We start from the raw sequence: 26,676 nt of genomic DNA, 5'->3' as shown, positions 1-26,676 counted from the left end.
TAATGGGATCTTCTTAATCCATCTGAAAGAGCAGACAAAGTATCATTCAAAAACCTGTACTTTCAATATTAAAGCACTGGGCTGGTGCAATACTCGGTTAGTGGACGGTGAAGAGAGTTACCTCAGATTACAGTAGGGTCTTGATCAGATGGGCCAATGGGCTGAGAAGTGGCTGATGGAGTTTAGTTTAGATAAATGCGAGATGTTGCATTTTGGGAAAGCAAATCTTAGCAGGACTTATACACTTAATGGTAAAGTCCTGGGTAGTGTTGCTGAACAAAGAGACCTTGGAGTGCAGGTTCATAGCTCCTTGAAAGTAGAGTCGCAGGTAGCTAGGATAATGAAGAAGGCACTTGGTATGCTTTCCTTTATTGGTCAGAGTATCGAGTACAGGAGTTGGGAGGTCATGTTGCGGCTGTATAGGACATTGGTTAGGCCCCTTTTTGGAATATTGCATGCAATTCTGGTCTCCTTCCTATCAGAAGGATGTTGTGAAACTTGAAAGGGTTCAGAAATGATTTACAAGGATGTTGCCAGGGTTGGAGGATTTGAGCTATGGGGAGAGTTGGGATAGGCTGGGGCTGTTTTCCCTGGCTGAGGGTGATCTTATTGAGGTTTATACATCATGAGAGACATAAATAGGATAAATAGATAAAGTATTTTCCCTGGGGTGGGGGAGTCCAGAACGAGAGGGCATAGATTTAGGGTGAGAGGAGAAAGATATAAAAGAGACCTAAGGGGCAACCTTTTCATGCAGAGGGTGGTGTGTGTATGAAATGAGCTGCCAGAGGAAGTAGTGGAGGCTGGTACAATTGCAACATTTAAAAGGCATCTGGATGGGTACTTGAATGGGAAGGGTTTGGAGGGATATGGGCCGGGTGCTGGCAAGTGGGACTAGATTATGTTGGGATATCTGCTCAGCATGGCCGAATTGGACCAAAGGGTCTGTTTCTGTGCTGTACATCTCTATGACTATAGTGTTAATCTTGACTTTTGTGTCCAAGTCCTGAAGTGGGATAAAGGAAATAACAATAAAGCAGAATTTGCACAGGGTAGAAAATAAGTGAACAAGATAAATCAGAAATTAAACAGAAACTGCAAATTTCAGAGAGAGCAATTGAAATATTAGGAGGAGCAGCAATTACTGTTTTAGATGGTGTTGCATTGTTTTGGAACTTTGGAAAATAAAAGTCAAAACAACAGCAGTTTAAAAGGGAGAAGAGCAGACAAAGGAAGCACATGGTGAGGACAGTGCAGGAGAGAGATGGAGAACCTGCACAGTTAGAACCTTTGCTGTTTGAATTCGTGTATCGCTGGACATCGGAGTGCATCTGGCAAAATTAACAAACAGTGAAATTCACAACTAATCTTGGAGGAACTGTGGGCGAAGTTCACAGCACAGAATCAGATAAGGTAATGGTTGTTTTAAATCTGTCCAAGAGAAAGGCTGTATTAGTGAGTACAATGGGTTCTTTCTTGATTGGAGATAAGTCTCTTGATTGAATTTAAAATATAAGCCATAACTATTCATTTAACCTGGGGCAGTGTTTGTAGAGGAATAAGACGGTGTCTTATTCTGGGTCTGTAGATTGTGAAGGAGCAGAAATGGCCTTTGCAGTGATATGTACTTCTTGTCAGATGTGGGAGATTAAAGAGAGTTTAAGGGTTACTGCGGATTATATCTGCCATAAATGCTGTTGGATGCGAATCTTATCAGATCGAGTGGAACGGTTAGAGAGACAGAAGCGATGAGGAATTTGCAACAGCAACAGTATGTGATGAATGGCTGTTATAGGAAGGGGGGGAAAGTCTCAGATACAGTCACAGAGATGGGATAACCCCAGGAAGGGTAAGAGTATTGAGTACAGGAGTTGGGAGGATTTGAGCTATAGGGAGAGGCTGAATAGGCTGGGGCTGTTTTCCCTGGAGTGTCGTAGGCTGAGGGGTGACCTTATAGAGGTTTATAAAATCATGAGGGGCATGAATGGGGTAAGTAGACAAGGTCTTTTCCCTGGAGTGGGGGAGTCCAGAACTAGAGGGCATAGGTTTAGGATGAGAGAGGAAAAACTTAAAAGGGACCTAAGGGACAACCTTTTTACGCAGAAGTGTATGAAATGAGCTGCCAGAGGAAGTGGTGGAGGCTGGTACAGTTACAGCATTTAAAAGGCATCTGGATGGGGATATGGTTTTAGAGGGACATGGCCAAATGCTGGCAAATGGGACTAAATTAGGTTAGGATATTCGGTCAGCATGAACAAATTGGACTGAAGGGTCTGTTTCCATGCTGTCCATCTCTATGACCCTATCTGTAACTCTACCAAGCAGCACATAGACACCAAAACCTACTCACTGATGTTCAGTTTCCACCAGGCCTGTTTGTGCCCTGACCTCATGGCAGTCTTTCCTCTAACACATGGTCAAAAAAATCTGAATCCTAGAGGTGATTTGAAAGAAAGCACCCTTGACATCAAAACAGCATTTGACTGAGTGTGATACCAAAGAACCCCAGCAAAAATCAGGAATCAGGAGTAAATACTGCATAGGCTGCAGTCATATCAGCCGGTAGCTGCAGTTTTGTCAGAGGATGTACACTCCTGGACAACATGGAGGAATTTCCTCTTGTCAGTGTCCTAAGCCCAGCCATCTTCATCAGTGATTTTCTCGCCACCATAACGTCAGACTGGGAATGTTGGCTGATGGTTGCACAATGTTCAATGTTATTCGCTGTTGTCACAGTGTATTGCTTGTGGAGGGACTGATTGGTTAAGGTATTGGATGGAGTGCTGATTTACTGGTCTAGTCTGTACTTTGAATTTATGGAGCTGCACTCATCAAAGAAAGTAAAGGGTATTCTATCATGTTCTGGTCTGTGCCTTGGCACTGGTGAAAGGTTTTGGGGAGTCAACTAATTAACCAGTCCATGACCACATGCAGTAAGACCGAAAATACATTTAAGCTTGGGCTAATATGTCGCAGGCAATATTTGGTCCACACAAATGCAATCCAATGGTCATCTAAAACCAGAAAACTCCTTTTCACTTTCAACAGTATTAATATTGCAAAGTCCTCTACGATCAATGTCCTGAGGATTGCCATTGACCAGAAACTGATCTGAAATATCTCCACATCAGTACTGTTGCTACAAGAGCAGTTCAGTGTCTGGGAATTCCAAAGTGAATGGTTCTTGATTGAACAACTAAAATTATAGAACCAGACAATGAAGACCCTCAGAAAATGTGTTGGAATCAACAGACGGCTCAATAATCTCTACCTGAACTCTGTACATATTTGGAGAGATTGGTAAAGCCATTCCAAAGAATATCCCCTGTCAAGAACAGGATGTCTGGAAGGAAGTGTAAGAGGAGGTGTAAATGGTAGATGGTGATAAAGACTTCAGAGACTTTAAAGCCTTGACTGTATGAATTATCTAACAGTAGCTGTTAAGCATTGCATGAGGAGCTATGATACGCTATATGAGCTCACATGGAACAAGACCTGAAGGAAGAAGCTCAGCTTTCTGAGATTCTGTAAATAGCCTGGCAGTAAAGATGTTCCTATGTTACTATTGGGAAGGTCTTTCCACTGACAATTCAGGAATGGAGATCTATTTCCAATTAAGGACAGTGGTGTGTGGTCTGGAGGAAATTGTATTGGAGCTGTTGTTCCAAAGCAAGCACTACTTTTGTCCCTCTTAGTAGTGGATGTCACTGGATTGGAAGGTATTGTTCAAGCAGTTTTGGCAAGTTGCTGGAGTACATTCTGCAGACGACACACACTGGCTGCTTACTGAGTGCCATTGAGTGAATATTTGAGTAAGGGGTGCCAATTCTACCCTATTCGACTACTCATGCTTCCCCTTGAAATCTCAACATCATTGTGTCTCCTCAAAGGAGAGTTTTGCCGCTGAGTTATGATCACTGGAACCGAAGGGCTGCCACAATCACAGTGAGCATGCATCCGAGCTGCTCTGAGCAGCTGCCTCTTGCTGGTGTAGATAAGCTGATGCCTAGTGCCTCCCTCTGTGGGTGGCAAGGGTTGAAAAGCAGTCATTAAAGTGAGGGACTCGCTCAGCACAGTGCAATGATTATACCCTGTTCACTGGCTCATGTCTAGTGTCCTATTTTTAGAATTAAGCCTGGTTAACCCCAGGAATGCATCAATATGTGTACCACATGCTGCAAGAATTCAGTCGTAACTGATACATGAAATGAGTGGCTCATCAAATGGAGCCTGGACAGGAGGAAACCATAAATGCAAGCACAACATTGCATCCTGTTTCCAATTTAATGAGACACACGTAATACCCATTGGTATTTGGTTGTAGCAAAAAGCGTCTTGTAACATACACGAAGCATCATGTCACTGTGACCTGAACTATCAATGTCCCTTCTTGTTATATGGCATTAAAACAGCTGAGGATTTTCAACCCAACACAGATGTCAGCCGGCTCCCTGTCACATCATTAACGTGTACAAAACTCAACAGCTGTAACGTAAAGATGGAATCTCACCATCGGCACCTCTTTCAAAGAACAATTGTCACCCTCTGGGAAACTATTGGTGCGGACGGAGCAGAGGAGGACGAAAAGCAGAGGGAAGGTTCTTGCTCAATAGGTTTCTAATCGAATAAGCAACAAAGCAATGTCTGGTTTTGGTCCAGAAAACAAAGTGGGGTGGATGGAATAAGCGTCATTCAGGAAGTGATTGGGAAAACTCATTTGATTTTGGTAGTTATGGAAGAAGAGGTCCCATAGTGCAGAGATAGTGACCCTGCCTCTGGGCTAGAAGCTTGGAATTTGGATCCCTCTCCAAGAAGGATACCTTATAAAAGCAGCATAAACTTGTCAATCCTTCTAATGCACAGCAGTGGCAAGCAGTAAAGACCAGACAGATTCCTAGCCTATTCTGTAATGGAAAGATATCAGTGCCTCGAGCATCAGTATGCATTGCTCATAAATCAAAAGCAAAAGAAGATTCTTTAAAGACAAATTATGTTTGACTAAACTGATCATGCTCTTTGATGAAGTGGTAGAGATTCATGAAGTTGCTCAATAAGATGCCATATTAAAGGTTTGCTAGCATAATTATTACTCATAGGATTAATTATGAGTGATGTACTATGAGTGCATTGGCCAAGAGATAGAAAGCTGAGAGTCATAGTGAACAGATATATCTCAGATTGGAGGAGAGTCTGTAGGAAGCTGTCCATAAGTGTGTGTTGGGACCTGTTGTTACAATCCTGTTAATAAGAATTTGAAACTTCCAGCAATGAATCAACAGAACTACACCACAGGGTTTGTTTTTGAACAAAAACAGAGTTGTACCTAAAGAGAAAATAAATTAATCAAGCAACGCTAAATTAATTCTATCATTTTCAAAGGCCTGTGCGATAAACTTAGTTCTATTTTTTGATTCCCACCTCTCCACACCGCAAGAATTCTCTTTTCTGAACAGAATCTTGGAAATTCATTCACTTTTCTTTGGATCAACCCAAGGTATTCCACAGCCGTGTAGAATTCAGTTTAATCCCCAGTGCTCCAACTATCTATTGAGTTGAGGGTCGATGTGATCTTCTCATTTTATTTTGAATGTGCAGCCTTCCACCCCATCTTGATTGTGGATATCTCTGCTCCTTGTTCAGGAGCTCCTTGCTGTGCTTTTCCAGCAACACATTTTTAAGCTCTGATCTCCAGCATCTGCAGTCCTCACTTTCTCCTCCATGTTCAGGTTGCGTTCCACAGCTTTCCAATCCAACTCTGCCGACTGCTTTCTGCTACAAGGGTCTTTGAGGACCTCTACAGATTTCTTCCACTAGCTGAAAGCCTGCGCAAGTCTTCCTCATTTTTTCCCTCATGAAATCCGAACTGAAATAGCACCCACTGGTATTCTATTTGGCGAATGACTAAATTGGTGTTTTCTCTGCTTGAAACAAGGCCTAGCTGTCCATCATTTCCTGTTAGCTCCCTCAATTTTTGCCACTCCCAAACTGAAACAGCCCCTGGCTATTCTGCAAAATGAACTGCTTACTTCTGTCAGCAAACACACATGCAGATAAATTAAACAGAAGAAGCATCTAAACAAGGCTCCAGTCTAAATCATTATCTCTATGGCAATGTGGCATGCTTTGTGATTGTTCAAAGGGAAATGCAAATGAATTATTTAGCCTACAACACAATTTTGATTGTGTAATGCATATCAATAATCGATATTGCTGATGGAGTTTTGCACCTCTTTTGCCAGAAGATATGACAGCATTTTAAGCTTAGAAATGGATCATTTATTGTTCATCTTTTTCTCGATCAACTCTGACTCTAAGATAAACACAGGTTAATTAAAGAAAGACTTGTTTGATTTATTTTTACATTAGAGTTGTTTATCAGTTTCTTAACTAAGCTTTTTCTATTTTTCTTAGAATTAACACTTCCATCTCCAAACTGAAAGTCACATTCTGAATAATATTAATTATGACCCGAATATTCACAGCAAAATGTAGAAATGATCCAGTTTGGAGAGTACAGAGCATTATTTCAAAGTTTGCAATTGTGACAACACTTGTGAATAAAATGAGAATTGAGGACTTCAGTGACAGATTTCAGGAGGACGTAGACAAGACTGGTGAACCAGGCAGACACATGGCACATGACATTTAACACAGGAAAGTGTGAAGTGATTCATTTGTTTTGAAGAATTAGGAGAGGCAACACAAAACTAAAAGGAATGATTTCAAAGAGGATGCAGAACCAGGGAGATGTGGGGATGCTCGTACATCTTTGAAGATGATAGGATACGTTGGAAAGACTGTTTAAAAAGGCAAGTAGGATCCATGACTTTAAAGGGTTTTTTGCAACTCTCTCATGGAGTCGGCAGTACTGGCAAATTCAGAATTTGTTGCCCATTCCTAATTGCCCTTGAGAAGGTGGAAAATGAATTGCCTTCTTGACAAACTACACTTCGTGGACTGTAGGTAAACCCACAATACCTGTAAGAAGAGTTTTCCAAGTTTTTGACCTAGCGACAGTGAAGGAGCAGTGATCTATTTCCAAGTCAGGATGGTAAGTAGCTAGCAGATGGAGGTGTCTCCATATGTCTGCTGTCCTTGTCCTTCTAGGTGGTGGAGGTCATAAGTTTGTAAGGTGCTGTTGGAGGTGTCTAGTGGTGTTCCTGCAGTGCATTTTGTAGATCATAGCATCCCTACAGTATAGAAGCAGGCCTTTCAGCCCTTTACGTCCACACCAACCCTCCAAAGAGCATTCCACCCAGACCCACCTCCCCAACCTTATCCCTGTAACCCTTCATTACCCATTGCTAACTCACCTAGTCTGCACATCCGTGGACTCTCTGGACAATTTAGCATGGCCAATCCACCTAACATGCGCACTATTGGACTGTAGGAGGAAACTGGAGCACCTGGAGGAAACCCATGCAGTCACGGGGAGAATCTGCAAGCTCCACACAGACAGTCATCTGAAGTTGGAATTGAACTCGCATCCATGGCTCTGTGAGGCAGCAATGCTAACGACTGAGACACTGTGCTGTCCATGGTAGATGCTGCTACTACTGAGTATCAATGGCGAATAGGGTGAATGTTGAAGGTGGAGTATGGGTTATCAATCACATGGTCTGCTTTATCCCAGTGTGAAGTTTGACTGCTGATGGAGTTACACTTATCCAGGAAAATGGGAAATATAACATCGCACCCCTGACTTATGCCATGGAGACAGAATTCCCAGCCTCATATCTACTGTTGTTGCCATAGTATTTAAATGGCCAGTCTAGATAAGATTCTGGTCAATACTAATATGAGATTCAGTGATTGTAATACCAGGAGGAGATAGTTAAATTCTCTCTAGCTGGAGATGGGTATTTCTGAGCACTAGGGATGGATGCTACTGCCACTGAATCTTGCTGCATTTGGACATGACCTACTGATCTTTCTGCAGAGTTACGAGTGGTGAACATCATGCAATCATCAGCTTGCATCTCTCTGCCCGAATAACTGAGGAAAGGCCAATGGTGATGAAACAAACTGGTTAGGTTACAGACGCAACCGTGAGGAAGTCCTGCAGCCATGTCCTGGCATTGAGAGGACTGAGATTTCAATTTAGCTTGCACAAATAACATGGACTGAATGACCTCCTTCTGTGTGGTGACGATTTTGTCATGTTACAAAATGAGCAGGCAGCACAAACATTGTGAACGGGGGGAATGGACTTCTTTCATTGGTGCGTAGGAGGATGAGGGGGTGACCTTACAGAGGTTTATAAAAGCATGGGGCGCATAGACAAGGTGAATAGTCAAGGGTGTGGGAATTCAAACCTAAGGGGCATATTTTTACAGTGAGAGGAACGTTTTTTACACTGAGTGGTTTGTATTTGGAATGAACTGCCAGAGGAAGTTATGGATGCAGGTTAAAAGACATTTAGATAGGTACATGAATTTGAAAGGTTTAGAGAGACATTAGCCAATTGCAGGCAAGTTTATTTTGGGCCTCCCTGCTGTAGGAAAGATGTTGTTAAACTTGGAAGGGTGCAGAAAAGGCTTACAAGGATATTGTTGGTGTTGGAGAGTTTGAGCTATGAGGAGAAGCTGAATAGCCTGGGGCTATTTTCCCTGGAGCGTCAGAGACTGAGGGGTGACCTTATAGAGGTTTATAAAATCATAAGGGGCATGGATAGGGTGAATAGCCAAGGTCTTTTTCCCGGGGTAGGAGAGTCCAGAACTAAAGAAAGGTTGAAGGTGAGAGGGGAAAGATTTAAAAGGGAGCTAAGGGAAAGCTTTTTTCACGCAGAGGATGGTGCATACATGGAATCAATAGCCAGAGGAAGTGATGGAAGCTGGTACACTTACAACATTTAAGAGACATTGGGATAGGTACATAAACAGGAAGGATTTAGAGGGATATGGGCCAAATGCAGGCAAAGAGGATGAGATTAATTTAGGATTTCTGATCGGCATGGACGAGATGGACCGAAAGGTCTGTTTCCGTGCTGCATGACTCTAAGAATGGAAGGGCATGGCACAGATTAATTGTCTATTTGCAATCCCCATGCCCATCTACCAGTTTATTGAGTGCCAACCATGAGACCCGATCAATTATTGGATGGTCAATAAAGATCCCAGCTAGATAATCCAATTCTTGGCTTAGTTCCCTGAAAATAAAAGGTGGACAAATATGAAAACAAATAAGAAAAAAACAGGCAGATGGTGTTAAAACTTTGAAGATAAACTAAAATGGGATTTGAATTCAATACTTTCACAGGAAAGTATTGGGAAGAACCGCTCGACAGTTTGAAGGATAAAGACAGCTTTATCCCATGTGGTGTGATTGAATCTCAGGCTTTTGGAGCAGATAGCACTGAAGTGAAAATATGAAGGAATCGGGTGAGTTTGAAATCGAATGAGATCTTTGATATAATAGTGCTGTTAGCTTTATGTAACTCTATTAGTTTTGCAGCCAAAGAGTTCTAAAGTAAGGAGGTTATGTTAAACATTTATAAACCACTGGGTAAGTCTCAGCTGTAGCACTTTGGTCACTGCTCTTCAGGGAAAACATCAAGATTTTGGAGATGGTGAGAGGAGATTTATTCAGAATGTGCTCCCAGGGATGAGAGCTTCACTCAGTTACATGAAATTACTTGAAGTACTGGGTTTGTGCTCCCAAGATCAGAGAAAGGTAAGGAGAGATTGCAGAGAAGTGTTAAAATCAGCAAGTGTTTCCATACAGTAAATGCTTCCAGAGGCAGAAGGCTTAGTTAAAAAAGAAGTGAACATTTGCAAATAAATGATTTAAAATGCATTGCCTGACAAAAGGCTGGAAGCAGATTCAGTTATAATTTCAACAGAGTTGACGTAATAATAATTTGCAGGGCAATGAAGCGGTATTATGATAACTTTGCATCGGCACAGATAAAATTGGCTGAATCTTTTTTTTCTCACCTTCATATTCTGTAATTGAATTATTCTGTTACTCTGTAATTCTAATTATGATTTGGAGGTGCTGGTGTTGGACTGGGGTGTACAAAGTTAAAACTCACACAACGTCCAATAGGTTTATTTGGAAGCCCTTTTGGAGCACTGCTCCTTCATCAGGTGGTTGTGGAGTATAAGATCGTAAGACACAGAATTTATAGCAAAAGTTTATAGTGTGATGCAACTGAAATGGTATATTGAAAAATAATCCAGGTCTTCTTTCAACTCTATAATTCTATTATTCTATGCTGGTACCTGTGTATGATGGTGGCACTGTGGCTCAGTGGTTAGCACTGCTGCCTCACAGCACCAGGGTCCCAGGTTTGATTCCAGCCTCGGGCAACTGTCTGTGTGGAGTTTGTACATTGTCCCCGTGTCTGTGTGGGTTTCCTCCCACAGTCCAAAGATGTGCAGGTCAGGTGATTTGGCCATGCTAAATTGCCCATTGTGTTAGGTACATTAGTCAGAGAGGAATGGGTCTGGGTGGGTTACTCTTTCGAGGGTCGGTGTGGACCAGCTGGGCCAAAGGGCCTGTTTCTGCACTATAGGGAATCTAAAACAAAACTATGATCAGAGCCCAGTACAAAAAACAAATGTCATGATTGAAACTGAAAATGATTGGACACATTAAGAGGCCATTCAGCCCAGACGCCCCATTCGAGTGAATATCTAAGTATTTTTATAAATGTGAGGAGACTTTCTACCTTGACCATCCATTCTCCTCTCACCATCTCCAAAATCTTGATGTTTTCCCTGAAGAGCAAACTAAATTCAAAACTCCCACCTTTGTCCTCTGCATAAAATGTTTTCTGTTTAACTCCACTCTAAAACTTCTTCGAATATTTTAAGTTAATGCCTTGGTTATTGACATCTCTGCTATGGGAACTAAATCTTTTTGATTCATTCTATTCATTAATTGTTGAAAATGCCATGATTTGTATCCAGATGATCATGCCTGGTACTGTAATACAGGAAGGCCTCACTTAACTTTATTCATGTATTCATGAACATCACAACTCTACGTGAAGCATTAACTCCCGTAGAAATCAATGATAAAACTAGAATTCGTTTTCTTTCTGGGTATTCTGGATTTTTTTTCTCCATGTGATAGGGGTAGATCTGCATTGCTACACCCAAGAAGTATTTTCTCACTCCTGCTACCTCATGGTATTTTCCATCTTTACCAGTAAATGGTACTGGTTAGTGTTATCAAACAGTGTGTCAGTAATGTGACCCATTCCTCCTGAACACGTGTTTTTTTCAGTCTCCTTTTCTGAAGCTGTAACTGTGATGGTGTTGTGCTGCTGACACAGTTAACTCGGTGTGTTCTGTTAACTAACTGGCTTGCCTCTCCATTTAACCACAGCGAGGAATCTTAATCAGAGCGGTCGCTCTCTTCGTGTTTTGACGTACATTGGGTTGTCTCCCCATTTTTTGGTTCCAGGATCTTAATGAAAAACAAATGACTCATTCATTCAGTGAGGAAATCCAACAGCTAAATTGCTGCTCTTAATCTCCAGCTCTGACTACCTTTGAGAAGTACAACTAATTGAGCAGATTGTTGGTTTGATACTGGACTATTTATCTGTTTGATTGCTGTCTTCTTTTAATAGAGAGCGCAGAGGGCAGAACTGCCTGAAACAGAACAACACTGAGTCATAACACACTATTGGTAGTCCTTATCACTAAACTCCCACTGGTCTGCGATGCCAATTGGCAATTTCTGTTTAACTCTTGATTGGTGATATCTCCTGTTCTCAGGTTCTCTGCCTGGAGACAGGACCTACAGCAAATGCCACCATGGGTCTGGCAAGGAACATGTTCTGAATCCATCCCAGAATGAGAATCAAATTCAGTACCAATCTGATCCAGAACTGCCGTTCAGCTCACTGAGCCACCCAGACCCCACCCCAAAGAGTTTGAGTCGCTGTGGTAGACTAATCATTTCGTATGCAAATTGAAGCCCAAAGCTATTGTAATCTTGGTATAAGTGCCAGTTTCTTCCCATTGTCCAGCTCGCCAGGAATCTACTGCACTCTTACAGCCTGCCATGTTGGACCAATTGGCAGATTGTCACACAAGCTGTTTAGCCATGTCATGAACACACCTCTCCAGATCATTGAGTCCAAAGGCAGAGCTTTCAGGTAGCAGTGACCTGTCTGGCAGGGGGACAGGAAGTCAGTGAGACTTCCACCGGGGTGATTGCTGGTTGTGCAGCAGCTAGGCTGTCAAAGTCAACACCTTGAACTGTTACAAAACCTTCGAATGTATCCCCACCTCTCCCCTTGATACCCTCACCTTGCACCATGTCAAGAGTGGGACAGAATGCTCCCCATTTGCCTGGATGAGTGCAGCTCCAACAATATTCAAGAAACTTGACATGATCCATGACAAAGCAGCATGCTTGATAAGCACCAAATCCACAAGCATCCACTCTCTCCATGATCAATGCTCAGTAGCAGCAGTGTGTACTATCTACAAGATGCACTGCCGAAATTGACCAAAGATCCTCAGACAGTACATTGTAAACTCATGATCACTTCCATCTAGAAGGACAAGGGCAGCAAATACATGGGAACTCCACCACCTGCAAATTCCCATCTAAGCCACTCACTATCCTAACTTGGAAATATATCACCATTCCTTTACTGTCGCTGGGTCAGAATCCTGGAATTCCCTCCTTAAGGGCATTGTGGGACAACTTACAGCACATGGCCTGCAGCAATTCAAGCAGGCAGCTCACTACCATCTTCTCAAGGGCAACTAGGGACGGACAATAAATACTGGCCCAGCCAATGATTTCCACATCCCGGGAATGTTAAAAAAAAATTCAGCTGAAGGGCTTGAAGAACACAACATGTGGACCCATTATTCATCAATGGCTCACTGAAGGTTCTCCTCTAGACCAGTCTGGGAAAGTTGGCAGTCCTATGGCCAAAACTTATTCATTTTATACTGAAGGCCTCTACACTTCACATTCCCCAACTCATGCTCAAGTCTGAACCATCTCTCCTCATCAACTTTTCTTTTTCATCACTGGAAACGTGTGTAATTATTGTCATAAATCACTGGGGGAGTGCAGTGAAAATCAAATCCTTCTATTCCTAGAGTCTACACAAATGTGAAAAGATTTGGTTAACCTATCCAAAGTCCCCAGTTTACCAGACTCACAAACTCAGGTTAATAGAAAATGTTCATCCATTTTCTGGATTTAACAAGCAAATAACTTTTTATCATGAACAAATTAACCAATGGCAACTAAGAAACATAACTCAATAACTTATAACTCCCTATAATTTAAACTCTACCCCTTTAAAATTCCCCACTTCACAAACAGACAAACAGAATTCTTTACCACAAAGAGCTGTTGATGTTGGGCCACTAAATAAATTCAAGGCTGAGAAAGACAGGTTTTTAATCAACAAGGAATCAAGGGTTATGGGCAAGAAGCAGTAAAGTGGAGTTGGGGATTATCAGAACTGGAATGTTCTTATCGAGCGATTTGTTGAGCAGAATGGCCTCCTTCAGCTCCTCCGCCTCACGGTCAAACACGTGACAACAATGCCATTGCTGAAATACTTTGATATAAATGTTGAGGCCACCCTCCATAGTGATGCGAGTGAGGGAGGACTTGATGCAACATGAATATAGAAAGGACAAGTGGTTACATTTGCATCCACGTTATTAACACAAATGGAATGATGCTTCTCTTAAATCAAGAAGGACTGCCTGGCCAACATCTTTGCCCCGAGCATTTTCTTTAATACCTGTTTAGAAGAGACAAGAGATGGTCAACTCTGCTCACAAGCCACTTCAAACCATTTTCTTCAAGCAGTTACTATTTTTTCCAAAGTATCTCAAAAAAAGTAACTCCAGTTGCAGAGATACTACCTGGCTGTGACATTCAGGGAAGCAGATGTACATTGTAGATTGCAGACATGCTGTCCTGAGACATTGAACCTAACAGACAAGCACCTTGCTCAAGTCATGTGAACTCCCTAAAAGGTTGCAACTCTCCAAGTATTGCAAGAGGCAGTGATTAGAGAATGGCCTTGGAACACCAAGGATACACATGTCATATATGAGAGTATTGGGCATTCAGAGTTGAATTGACAGCCCAAAGATAGCATAATGTCCAAAGAGAATCGAGTCATTATCTGAAAGGTGTTAAGAGGAGAGATTTTAAAGTGAATCCATCCAAATAATCGAGTCTGAGGAAGGCAAGGGACATGGTCTACTCGCCAAACAATTGAGGACTATATCAGTCAGTACTGTTCTTGCAATGAGCTCAAATTAAATAAGATAGAGAGCCATTGATGATACATGTCATCCCAAACAGGCCATGGATAAATAAATCAAAACTCTGTGGATGCTGGAAATCTGAAAATAACTCAGAAACTGCTGGGGAATCTCAGCAGGTCTAGCAGCCTCTTTGGAGAGAGAAACAGGGTCAACATTTTAAGTCTGGTATGACTGATTCTGGAACTGTTCTGAAGGAGAGTTATATCAGCCACGAAACATTGACTGCGTTTCTCTCTCCACAGATGCTGCCAGACCTGCTGAAATGATGCATGGAGCTTGGGGTATTCCTTCACTCTTCCAGGCATGGATTAACTTGTTGGCATAGATAATTGTTCTGACCACTGACAATTGGATGAACTGACTTCATTGATTATGAGTAATATTGTCAAATCTTTGAAATCATCCTTCAGCCATAATGGCATTCTTGACATTGAGATCACAATGGCTCCATGTTTATGACTGAAATTTAGTTGACTTAATGAACAAATGGGATAATCTGCAACTCCATACATAATCTCCATACTATCCCTCGTCAAATAGTGAAGCTGACTCAGTGGTGAAAATTGAGCAAATTAAATATAGACAAGGTAATCCTCAAGTGGAGAAATACATTTACTAAAGGTGTAGAGAGTATTCAGGAACAATGACTACTGTCCCTTAGTACCCAATTTAATTTCACAATAGCTAACATGTTTTTGAAGCCACAGTGGTAACAGGTGTAAGTGACAATATCAAGGTGAATTGGCAGAAAAGTCAAATGTTACTTTGATGAGTTTGCTAATATTTGCCAGAGCTGAGTATTGGTGATGGAGTAGAGTTTAGCTATTATGGGGTCTTGAAATCAGCCAATCCCTGCTGTATCCCCATGGTAACACCCTGACCAATCAGAAACTACCAGTTCTTGCTACTTTTCCCTGCCAGTATCCTCTTCTCATTCTGTATGAAATGGTGTCTATTTCTGTCCAAGTCGGTTTCTTGTGTCCTAGTTCTGATGAAAAGCTTCAGCCTCTTGCAATAAGAATTTAAAATAAATGGTGTTACTTTGAAATCTAAGTCTGAAGACAGTTCCTGATGTTGTCTTCAATTCAACTCGTCAGTCTCAAACCGAAACTGATAAAGTGGCATTGGACCATGTGATCAAAGACACAGCAAGGAATGGAACAACAGCAGTAACTGCAGCAACAATAAATGATACAGAAACAATATTTACCCAGTAAGGAACATGACTAGATGAATGAACACAGGCAATGGAAACAAATTCCATTAAAAGACTGGATGACTTAAGGATTCTGTGCACAATGCGTGTGCGCACACCAAGTTCTCACAAACAGCAATGTGATAATTAACCAGCTCATCTCTTGAAATGGATTGGTGGAGACATACATTTTATCCAGGATAACGGGGAGTACTTACCTGAGAGGGTGGATGGGCCACAAGACAATACCTTTGGCAGAACAGCAACCCTCAGTACAGCTCTGGAATGTCAGCCTAGAATATGTGCTGAATTGACTAAAGCAGGTTTGGCACTCGGGTACGTGAAAACAGAGAAGAGAAATTGAAATTTTAGAGGCAAAGCATTTTGGTTCTTTCACACAAATTGAGGGCCTGTTTCACCAGAAAATGATCTGATCTTATAGATGATCAAAATATATTATCACTTATAAACATTATTATATTTCTCAAATAGCAGATTTCTAACTAGTAACAAGAAAGAACCATGTCAAATTCTCAACAGAATCGATCGCTATCTCAGTATCTCTTCTCGCAAATCCATTTCCGTCTCCCAATCTCTCTCACATCCATTTCCATTCCCCAATCTCTCCTGTACTCATTACTGAATTCCGATCTCTCTTACATCCATTACTGACTCTCAATCTCCTGTGTATCCATAACTGACCCCCACTTTCTTCCATATTCATTTTGAGTCCCAATCTCTCCCATATCCATTACTGATTTTCAGTCTCTCCTGCATCCATTTCTGATTCTCAATGCCTCAATTCCTTTCCCTCCCCTTCTTCCATGCTCACAGAGACATTGCAACCTCATCTAATTCCCATCTTTTTCACAGAAGCTCTTTCTTCTTCAAGCCTCATTGGTCATACTGTCACTTTTCACCAAATCTGGCCTTCCTCTGCTGTTCTTCTATTTCATTCTCCCCTTGTATTCTTTCCTTCCTGCCTTGCATTTTCCCTGCAACTTATTCCAAATTCCTATTCATTTTCAAGAGAGTTCCTGCCCTTGACATTGTGAGATATTCTGTTATGAGATATTATGTAATAGACTATCTTTAATAACTCACTCACTAGCTCACTATATTCATTAATACTGGGTTCCCACTCATTCATTCATAACCCTTACCCGTTATTCACTGTAACACCATTTCATTCATTCATTCATAAAACTGTGCATTTGTCTTGGGTCTTACAAAGGTTATTGAGGATCTGTTTCATTTGTCCTGCCTGAAGGCTCGCAATTCGGCCCCCAGATCTCAGTTGAGCTGGTGCGCTCAGTCCACTGAGTCACAGTAATTAGTCCCCCTCTGATCCAGGTCCAGTTTGGTGAGCTTTAATATTTTAGTCAGCTCAGGTTTAAGTCTGGCCACAAAAGCAGACTTCATCAAGCCATAATTACAACCTTCAAAATCCCTGTCATCCTGCACATCTGGGACTCCTGTATCTTCATCCTAAACCTTCCTTCATATTCTGTGGCTTTTTCTGTGGGGTTTTTTGACAGCAAGCTGTGGCGTTTATCCTTGTAACCTTATGTGGACCGTACCCTTGTAACCACAGTATTATTGCTGTCCAGCCAGCCTACAGCTCCTGCTCCTCCTCTCCAAGAGCACCTCTGACCTCTTCATAGAGGTGGCAGCCTTCTCGTTTAGTTACAATAACATTCAGAGCTTGTACCCTATCCCAGGGATGAAGAGTGTCTGTCCAGCCTGCTTGCATAATTGGGAGGTGCTCGTCCTTTTGTCTTTTAAATTAGTAAATGTTAGTAAAAATACTAAGTCTCTATGCTCCAAATAAGTTAGAAATTGGAATAAAAGAATAAAGGATATAAAACTGCAGCTGGGTGGTGAGATCTATCTACTATTTGCCAGTGTGGGTTTCATTCATTCAAGCAATCTTATGCAAGTGCTGTTTTGTCAGTTAATTTCTTAAAGGGATAATTGCCCAGTTAAAAGGTATTTAACAGATACTTAATCTATTCAGATCCAAGAGATGGTAGGTAAGGGCTGATTAATATTATAATGTTTAATGGAGACTTGATAGGAATGGTATTGTCCAGTTTCCTGATAAGGTATGGAAAATGCAGTAACAGGATTGTTTTTAAATTTGGATACTACAGAACTGCCGTTTTATGAATGAATGGATGAAACCATGTTATAGTAAATAACAGGTTAGTTAAGGGTTATGAATGAATGAATGGGAGCCCGGTATAAATGAATACGGCGAGCTGGTGAGTGAGTTAATAAAGATAGCCTGTAACACAATACTATCTCACAACATTCAACGGTGACCCTGGAAGTGCATAAAAAATTTGTGGTGAGCACTTGAAATGTCATGACATTCAAAGCTGTGGGCCAAGTGTTGGAAAGTGAGATAAGTGTAGGTAGATCAATGCAGACTTAATGAACTGAAAGGCCTAGGGTCTGCTCTGTATCTGTAAGAGCAGAGCAAGGCACTGTGTACAATTATGGTCTCCTTTCTTAAGAAAGAATCTAATTCCACTCAAAGCAGCTCAGGGAAGGTTCATTCCTGGAGTGACAGGGTTAGGAAAGGTGAGGCATGTCAGGCTTCATATCCATTGGAATTGTGAAGAATGAGAGGTGATCTCATCCAGGATTCTGAGGAGATGTTCCAGGTTAGATCCCAGCGGGAACTTTCTTCTTAAAGGGAAGCTGAGAACAGGAGGCGTAGATTAAAAGCAGTGGATCTCCCATCGAAGGATGAAATGAGAAATCTTTTCAGTCAGGGGTGGTCAGTCTGCGGAAATCTCTTTCACAGAGAGCAGTGGAGGTTGTAACATTGGATTTATTCAAGGCTGAGTGTTTTGATTCAGGGAAGGGTTTTGGGTGGGGGGGGAACTGATCGGAGAGTCGAGGAGATTACAGCCATGATCTAATGGAATGGTGTAGCAGTGACGGAAAGATCTTCTGCAGCTCCTGTTTCTTATGTTATTGTACTGGACTGGAAACAGGGAGCCAGCAGAGTATGTTTCAATGAGTTCTGTTCTAATCCTGACATATGGACTCATGTCCCACAAATGCTGAGCAGTAACTGTTGATTGGCTGGTGTGAATGCTTTACCCCCTGTACAGATGCCAATTGGTCCACAAACTGGAGGATATTTCTTCTCTTAAAGCAGCGGGCGTCTGATGGACCCCTAAAAACTGTAACTTCAAAGTAGACAAATGGTTGCGATAGAAAATGATTGGAAGTTGCAATAATAAAGCCTGTATAAAGCACTTTGCCATATCGAAACAGCCAAGGTGTCTAACACAGCGAATGATATATGACATTCGGTGACAGTTATCAGAGGGATAATGATAGGGAGGCCAAGACCCCAAAGAATTCTTTCACATCCAACAGAAATTTACCTGTACTTCTACCAATGTGCACCCAGTGTGATCTCCTCTACACTGGGGAGACAGGTTGCCAATTTGCAGATCGTTTCAGAGAACATCACTGGGACACCTGCCCCAATCAACCCCACTGCCCCGTGGCTGAACACTTCAACACCCCCTCCCACTCCACCAAGGACATCCAGGCCCTGGGCCTCTTCCATCGCCAAACCCTAGCCACCCAATGCCTGGAGGAAGAATGCCTCATCTTCCACCTTGGGACCCTGCAATCACACAGGATTAATGTGGATTTCACCAGTTTCCTCATTTACCCTCCCCCCACCTTACCCCAGCTCTAACCTTCCAACTTAGCACCACCCTCTTGACCTGTCCATCTTCTTTCCCATCTATCCACTCCACCCTCCTCTCCGTCCTATCACCTCCTCCCCCATCTTCATCTATCTATTGCATTTTCAGCTACCTTCCCCCCAGCCCCACCTCCTCCCATTTATCTCACAGCCACCCCCCCACCCCCGCTTATGCCCACAAACGTCGATTCTTCTGCTCCTCGGATGCTGCCTGACTTACTGTGCTTTTCCAGCACTACACTCTTGACTCTCCTAGGATTGAGCCATCTAACTGCTGGATAAAGCAGACTCTCCTCTTGATGAGTTTTGTTTTGATGAACAGTTTACTTTCAGTCCTATTCAGTTACATACCCTCCCCATCACATGTCATCTCCCCTCCCTCTCCTACAAATTGTCAACTTCCCACTTAATCCCCAGTGAAAAGATTCCCCCACAAACTATCTTCCAACACACACAATCCTCCCACATCACTATTACCAGCCTTTACACTTTCCAATGGAGATGGAATTGTGATAATGGCTCTGGAACATAATCCTGAGGCTGGAAGTCCCGGTGATGTGGGTTGAAATACTACCATGGGCTGAAGAAGGGCTTATGCCCGAAACGTCGATTCTCCTTCTCCTTGGATGCTGCCTGACCTGCTGTGCTTTTTCAGCAACACATTTTTAAGCTCTGATCCCCAGCATCTGCAGTCCTCACTTTCTTCAAATGCTATCATGGCAATTTGTGAAACTTCAGTTCATTTCACCAGTAAATCTGGAATGTAAAGCTAGTTCTCAGTGATGATAACCATGACAACAATCATCAGATGTTCTTAAAAGCCCGTCTGCTCACTAATGCCTTTAGAGGTGAAAGTCTGGTCTACGCGTTAATCCAGATCCAAAGCAATATGATTCATTCCTAGCTGTCCTCCGAGACGGCCGGGCATGCCAACAGTGCCCATATAATGTTAAGGATGTGGCAAAATATACGCACCATCTCTCCCACCACCCCAATGACACCATTAGTTTCCGCCCTCTTGATATGCCCTCTCTCTGACACACCCTTCCTTCACTCTCCCCTCGTGCTACTTCACTATCTTTTCCCTCAAATCACCATCCCTCAGCTAAACTGCACCACTCCCTCGCTCCATTTCCTTTCCACCCATTAACCCCCTCCTCCCTGCAGCTTCCTGTCGTGTCTTTCCTGCTGAAATAGAAAAGTCTTATTTAAGCTCATTTGAAGGCGAGCATTGATGAATGAATTTTTACTTTAGCCAGGGCGTATTGGATTCCCAATCAATCTGCATTCCTCTACCTATTTTTAAAAATACACTCAGAGCCTTACCCCGTGAATAATTTTGATCGTTTAGTTACAGCACCCTGACCAGGCAGCAGAATTCTTGAAGGATGTCGGTCTAAATCGAAGCCGCACGGATTATGTTATCTCGCAACATCTGTTCTCACTCCCTGGGCAACACTGAGAGTCAATATGATCAGATCAAGACAGGAGGACAGCAAGCTGTCAGCTAAAGTAATGCAATAAAGTGTAGGGACTGATTAATGTGCACATTTCTGGTCTCCATTAGTACAAAATGGATACTGAGACACTGGAGAAAGTGGCAGTATTATTACCAGATATCAGATATTTTATCAGATTTCAGCTAGCAGTAAACAGTCTGCAAATTCACTCTGTAGAAAAGGCAAGATTGAGGGGTGACCAAAGTCCTTAGAATTACAAAAGTCCTTACAATTATAAATTAATTTCCTGCCTGCACCCCCTTCCCAAACCCTTCCCCTATAAATCAAAAATCTGTCGACTCAGTCTTGAATAAATCGAATGTCACAAGCTCCGCTACTCTTTAAGAAAGAGATTTCCACAAATTAACACCACTTGACAGAAAAGATTTTTCATTACAGCATTCAATGGGAGATCCACTGTTTTGAAACTGGCCTCCTGTTCTCACCTTCCTTCTAAGTGGGAAGATGCTGTGGGATCTAACCTGGAAAGTCCCCTCAGAATATTAGATGAGATTACCTCTTGTTTTTCATAATTCCGATAAGGAACCAACATGTCTCACCTTTCCCAACCCATCGTCCCAGGAATGAGCCATTTTGAATGGAATCATAATTATAAATGGTAACCTGAGTGAGAAGAAAATGTGGAGAAAGTGAGGACTGCAGATGCTGGAGATCAGAGTCGAGAGTTTGGTGCTAATGAAGGGCTTATGCCTGAAACGTCAATTCTCCTGGTCCTCAGATGCTGCCTAACCTGCTCTGCTTTTCCCGTACCGCACTCTTGACTGTGAAGAAAATGTTTCCAGTTGACAAGGCTGGAATTAGCAGTCAAGTTATAGAGTGATAGAGCTTGGGAGCAGACCCCTTGGTTCAACTCGTCCATGTCAACCAGATATCCTAAGTAAGTCTGGTCCCATTTGCCACCATTGTAAGATTGTCATTAATAAATCCAGCAAGAAATTCAGGAACAACTTCCTCACCCAAAGAGTGGAGGGAACATGGAGTTTGCGACTACAGGAAATAGTTGAGGTGATTAATGTTGATCCATTCAAGAAGAGAAAAGATGAGGGAGAATAGAACTAGAAAGACAAGATGATGAGGCAGAGAGAAAGCAAGCTTGGGATCCTGAGGGGACATGACCAGGTGGATGTCGAAAGGATGCTTCCGCTTGTGGGAGAATCTAAACTAAGCATCATCGTTTAAAAACGATTTAAATCAGATATGAGGAAATTATTTCTTCTCTCTGAGGTTTGTGAGCCTTTGGAATTCCCTTCCTTAAAAGGCAGTTTTGCAGAAATATTTCAAGGCCAAGATAGACAGATTCTTGATGACCAAGGAGATGAAAGATTATCAGGGGCATAGAGTTGAGGTTAAGGTCATATCAGCAATGATCTTATTAAATGATGGAGCAGGCTCAAAGGATTGAATGGCTAATTCTTGTTCCTTATTTGTATGTTGTAGACCATTTAGGACTAGCATTGAGCACTTGGGCTAAAGGGCATGTTCTTTGTGCTGTGATTTCTAGTTTTAAATTTGACTTTTTAAAAATTTCTACATTTTGGTAAAATATTTGCATCAGAATCGAGCTGCAAGCCATCCTGTGTTTTGAATATGGGGTGTATCGGGTGGGCAAGTGATAGTGAGCCAGGGAATACTTGAAACATCTCAGCCACTCACAAAATCTACAGCAATATGTGGCTTGGCTTCACCTTGGTAAAGGTCTCATGGTATGACTCTGTAATGGAGTCATCCTGAGGCACATTCAGGTAGGTGGTGCGGGCTGGTGGGTAATGGGTGTTGGGTATTGGGTGATGAATGGTACATGGTGGGTGGTGGGTGCTGAATGGTGAGTATTGGAGGGTGGTTCCTGGGTGGTGAGTGTTGGATGGTGGATGCTGGATGGTGGTTTCTGGATCGTAGGTAGTGGGTGCTGGATGGTGATTGGTAGATGGTGGGTGGTGGGTCCTGGTTGGTGAGTGTCAAATAGTGTGTGGTGGGTGCAGGACGGTGGGTGCTGCACTGTGGGTCCTGGATAGTGGATAGTGAGTGCTTGGATGGTGGGTGGTGGGCAGGGGGCACTGAGTGGTGGGTGCTGGATGTGGTTGCCGGTGGTGGGTGCTGCATGGTGAGTGCTGGGTGGAGGGTGGGTGGTTGCTGGGTGATGGGTGTTGAATGGTGAGTTCTGGATGGCGGGTGGTGGGCACTGGATGGTGGGTGGTGAGTGCTGGATGGTGGTTGTTGGATGGTGGCTGATGGGTGCTGGATGGTGGGCAGGGGGCGCAGGATGGTGGGTGCTGGCTGGTGGATGGTGAGTGTTGGATGGTGGGTGGGGGTGGGTGGTGGATGCTGGATGGTGAGAGTTAGATGGGTGGAGGGTGCTCCATGGTGAGTGTTGGATGATGGGTAGTAAATGTTGGGTGCTGGATGGTGGGTGCTGGCTGGTGGATGGTGAGGGTTGGATGGTGGGTGCTGGATGGTTAATGGTGGCTGGTGGGTACGGGGTGCTGGATGGTGAGTGCTGCGTGGTGAGGGTGCTAGATGGTAGATGTTGGGGTGATGGTTGGTGGGTGGTGGATGCTAGATGGTAAGTGTTGGATGGTGGGTGTGGACGTTGGATGGAGGATGCTGGATGTCGAATGGTGTATGCTGGGTGGTGGTGCCACTGCCCAGCAGCTTTGATAACCCTCTGTGCACCAGCTAGAGAAGTAGTTGTTTTGAACAAGCCTGGCATTTGTCACATGGCTGGGTTCTACATTCTTCATAGAACAGGTGTCATGTACTTGGTGTTTTATTTCCTTTCAATGGATGTGGGCATCACAGGAAAACAAGCTTTTTTTGTCCATTTTTACTTGCCCTTGAACTAAATACCTTGCCAGGCCATTTGAGAGGGCAACTCAGAGTCAACCACATTGCTCTGGGTCTGGAGTAGCATGTATACCATGCTGGGTAAGTACAGCAGACTTCCTTTCTTGAAGAGCATTAATGAACTGATTGATGGTAGTCTCATCGTTACCATTACTGAGACTAGCTTTCAATTCCAGATTGATTCATTAAATTTCACCAGCTGTCAAATGAGGGCGGGATTTGAAGGATGGCTGCTTATTGCCTTTAAACCTATTTAAGACATTTTGTTAAATGTTCCCTGACATTACAGTGTTGTTTATCATCACAAAACAGGGATTTTTGAAAACAGTCCAGAGCTGTTCACAGGCAGTTGATATTTGGAATGACTTGTACCCTTTATAGCAATTTCTGGTATGATTCGGTCACTTTCCATACACAGAAATCATGATTCAGGATTATATTCTGTAAAATAGTGATGCTCCTGGGTTTCTGAGGCTCCCAAGCCTGAACAGCAGTTCAACAGTATGACTGTCTCTTACAGAAACCACCCACTGTAACCAATCGCCATGAGAAAGACCTTCAGTGTGCTCCCTATCAGGTCAAGACTCCTTCAACATCAGCAGAATGAAGGAGCTGGACATTGACTTCAGGAAGCAGAGTGGAGTGCACGTCCCTGTGTATGTTGGAGACTGTCGAGAGCTTCAAGTTCTGAGGAACGATGATCACCAACCGTCTGTCCCGGTCCACCCACATTGACACTATGGTCAAGAAAACACAACAAGGGCTCTACTTCCTCAGGAGACTAAGGAAATTCAGCACGTCTATTCTATAGCTGCACCATAGAAAGCATTCTTATCCAGACACGTCATGGCTTGGTACATCAGCTGCTCTGCCCAGGACTGTAACAGAAAGTTGTGAACACAGCCCAGTCCATCTTGCAAGCCAACCTCCCACTCTATCTATACTTCTAGCTAACATAATCTCACCCTGGTTATAATTTCTTCCAATCTCATCTGTCAGGCAGAAGATACAAAAGCTTAAACACACGTACCAACAGATTCAAGAACAGATTCTTCTCTGCTGTTAGACTTCTGAAGGAACCTCTCAAATTTTGTATGCGATTCTGATCTTGATCCTTGTGCATCTTCTCTGCAGGTGTGACATTGTGTTCCTCACTCTGTTCTATTAACCTTATGCACTTTGTACGGTATGATCTGCCTGTACTGCACATAAAACAAAACATTTCACTGTACTGAGGTATGGTTGACAATAATAAATCAAATCAAATGTTTGATTCTGGCTCCACCTTACCACACACTTTGTTCCCAAAACAATGTGCCACTTACTTGGTAAATGCCAAAACACTAGAATCTCTTAAAACCCTGCCATCTTTGAAAAGTTGCTGTGCACTGGGGCATTGGCAATCCAGCGTTGCCCCTCACTGGGAATATTATGAGACAACGTCCATGAAACCACACTGCCTATGGCTCTCAGCTGGTATTGCTGACACCCCCTCGGGTACACAACCTTGTTCTTTGACCTTTGTTATTGCTAACTGGGCATGCCACACAATTTACATGTGCCCATCTCTAAATCAGCACCACCCTGTACCCCATTACCTACAGCTTATCATTAGCTTATCAAGAAACATGACATTCAGACAAGCAGTGGGGCAAACAGAAACGGAAACATGAGCTTTTATTTACAGAAAGGTAAAGGGGAACAGAAATGAAGCCAACAGAACTTTGCCCCATAATGTGAAGCAGAATTGGGCATTATGACCATACAAGATAACAGTAAATGCTTGTCTTCTGCACCCAGCTCTCTTTTATTGAAAGTGGGTGTCAATGACATTCTGTCCAGCTTGGAGCATCCAGGCAGTGGAGCTCTGTCGTGGACAAGGACAGGTTCCTCTTGCTCCCCCAGCTCCTCTGTATTCAGCAAGTCACCTCATTGCCTGCTCCTATCGTGCTGAGCACAGCACATCAGGATGATGTGGCTCACTCTACCTGGAGGGAGCACAGCCTCAAGACTGTTCCATGTAACTTCAGAACTGAATCTTCACCAGTCCCACCGTCTGCTCCACCAAGGCTCTTGGTGAGGAATGGGCAGCATTGTATCATGTTCCACACAGGGGGTCGTGACCCATGGTCACAGTGGGTATCCCTTGTCCCCAGTAACCAGCCGAGTAAGGCACCTGGACCCTCAAACAAGTACATGAGGGTGCTCCAGGATGTAGGAGTGGTGACAGCTTCCCTCCAGGAAGTGGTAACGATGATCACAGATCACCTAGACATTAATAGAAGGGAGCCCCTTCCTGTTGATGAATTTCACCATGTTGTGGTCCTGCCCTCTCAGTGCCACGTGGGTACAGTCAATGGCACCCTACACCCGGGAGAACTGAGCTATGTTCCTGAATCCTCCTGCTCAGGCTGCAGCACTGACCTCATCGTGGGGGAGTGAGATGACCCAGTGTGACCATGACCTGATGGAGTCAGTCATAGTCCTGATGTATGTGTGGGTGCCTGACTGAGAGATCCCACACATATCACCCACTGTTCCCTGGAAGGAGCCAGTCCCATAGAGGTTCAGCCCCACAGTGACCTTCACAGTCACTGGGAGAGGGTGGTCTCCCACTCCTGCAGACCCCAGGTCCCACTCCAGCACTGGGTGCCAGGACATAAGGAACCTGCATTGGCATTGCACCTCACTCATCCTCAGTAAATAAAGTCAGGGCCCTCCAGCATGCCCCATGCATCCTGAGGGGTCTTGCAGCAGGAACTACTCCCTGAGCTGGGAGTTCCTCATCTCCTGCTGCTGTCCTGGAGCTCGCTGTTGGGCCTGTAGCTCTGACATCCACCTTCAATTTCTTATGTTGACTGTCACAGGGACCAACATCCCAGCAAGTGTCAGACTCCCACTAAAAATGACCCTCCATTAGGAACAGAAGAAGTGAAAGAGAGTATTCGATCTGAGAAGAGTTCTCTGTAGCACAGCCTGCAGGGGAGGGTTGAGAACACTTTGGCACACAGTGAGACACACTGCATCTGGATATTGAGGGACATATCTCCACCCTCCATTCACATTCAGGCTCAGCCTGTGCAGGACTCAGTGAAAGGGCTACACTGGCTGTGA

General features: G+C 43.3%; 1 long non-coding RNA gene across 1 annotated transcript in view; it reads left to right on the top strand.

Annotated features, from left to right (window-relative positions):
* The window catches only part of LOC140469676 (uncharacterized), a 71,870-nt gene extending 47,138 nt beyond the window's left edge, over positions 1-24,732 (top strand). Inside the window, exon 3 of the long non-coding RNA XR_011956201.1 lies at positions 24,083-24,732. This is a non-coding gene — a long non-coding RNA (uncharacterized lncRNA). The remainder of the gene's footprint in view (positions 1-24,082) is intronic.
* Positions 24,733-26,676: the final 1,944 nt, after the last annotated feature.

This window comes from Chiloscyllium punctatum, chromosome 49, assembly GCF_047496795.1.
Source record: "Chiloscyllium punctatum isolate Juve2018m chromosome 49, sChiPun1.3, whole genome shotgun sequence".
Classification (NCBI taxonomy): Eukaryota; Metazoa; Chordata; class Chondrichthyes; order Orectolobiformes; family Hemiscylliidae; genus Chiloscyllium; species Chiloscyllium punctatum.
This window is presented reverse-complemented; position numbering and strand designations above follow the sequence as displayed.